This window comes from Microtus oregoni, unplaced genomic scaffold (genome assembly GCF_018167655.1).
Source record: "Microtus oregoni isolate MIOR12 unplaced genomic scaffold, Mior012 000018F_ref0000195, whole genome shotgun sequence".
Lineage (NCBI taxonomy): Eukaryota > Metazoa > Chordata > Mammalia > Rodentia > Cricetidae > Microtus > Microtus oregoni.
The window spans coordinates 20,715,301-20,716,739 of record NW_024543077.1 but is presented as its reverse complement, the minus strand read 5'-3'; the positions used below and the strand labels follow the sequence as shown (position 1 = coordinate 20,716,739).

The 1,439-nt window shown below is 44.2% G+C and overlaps 1 pseudogene; it reads left to right on the top strand.

The window, feature by feature from the left end:
• The first annotated feature begins 370 nt into the window (after positions 1-370).
• Positions 371-997, top strand: LOC121459061 (annotated as a pseudogene).
• Positions 998-1,439: the final 442 nt, after the last annotated feature.

The following is a 1,439-nucleotide window of genomic DNA, read 5'->3' as shown; positions in this document are numbered from 1 at the left end:
TATTAAGAGCAGCAAAGGAAAAAGGTCAAGTAACTTATAAAGGTAAACTTATCAGACTTACACCTGACTTCTCTATGGAAACCATGAAAGCCAGAAGGTCCTGGGTAGATGTAATGTAGAAATTAAGAGACCATGGAAGCAAGCCCAGACTACTATACCCAGCCATGCTTTCATTCACTATAAATGGAGAAAATAAAACTTTCCAGAAAAAAAATTTTTAAACAATACGTAGCCACAAATCCAGCCCTACAGAAAGTAATAGAAGGAAAATCACAACCCAAGGAGTCAAACAATGCCCACAATAACTCAAACATCTAGAGAAACCGGACCGTGAAGCTTTGCGCTTCCTCTTTCCTGCCAGCGCCGAGCGATGGGCATCTCTCGGGACAACTGACACAAGCACCGCAAGACCGGGGGCAAGAGAAAGCCCTACCACAAGAAGCGAAAGTATGAGCTGGGACGGCCTGCGGCTAACACTAAGATTGGCCCTCGTCGCATCCACACGGTCCGTGTGCGAGGAGGCAATAAGAAGTACCGTGCCCTAAGATTGGATGTGGGGAACTTTTCCTGGGGTTCTGAGTGCTGTACTCGCAAGACAAGGATCACTGACGTCGTCTACAATGCTTCCAATAACGAGCTGGTCCGCACCAAGACTCTGGTCAAGAACTGCATCGTGCTCATTGACAGCACCCTGTAACGACAGTGGTACGAGTCCCACTATGCACTGCCCCTGGGCCGCAAGAAGGGGGCCAAGCTGACTCCTGAGGAGGAAGAAATATTAAACAAAAAATGATCAAAGAAAATTCAGAAGAAATACGATGAAAGGAAAAAGAACGCCAAGATTAGCAGTCTTCTGGAGGAGCAGTTCCAGCAGGGCAAGCTTCTGGCCTGTATCGCCTCAAGACCAGGCCAGTGTGGCAGAGCAGATGGCTATGTGCTAGAAGGCAGGGAGCTGGAGTTCTATCTGAGGAAGATCAAAGCCCGGAAAGGCAAATAAACCATCCATCATAGCTCACGTAATAAAGGTGTTTATTATTCTGTAAAAAAAAAAAATAAAATAACTCAAACATCTAGAGACCCTTCACCAGCACAACTCTACTACCAAAAAAGTAACTGGAGTTAACAACCACTGGTCATTAATATCACTTAATGTCAATGGACTCAACTCACCTATAAAAAGGCACAGACTAAGAGATTGGATACAAAAACAGGATCCAACATTCTGCTGTCTAAAAGAAACACACCTCAACCACAAAGACAGGCACCTACTCAGAGTAAAGGGCTGGGAAAAGGCTTATCAAGCAAATGAAACAAGCAGGTGTGGCCATACTAATTTCTAACAAAGTTGACTTCAAAAGTTAAATCAATCAGAAGAGATGGAGATGGACATTTTATACTCATAACAGGAACAATTCATCAGGATGAAGTCTCAATCCTGA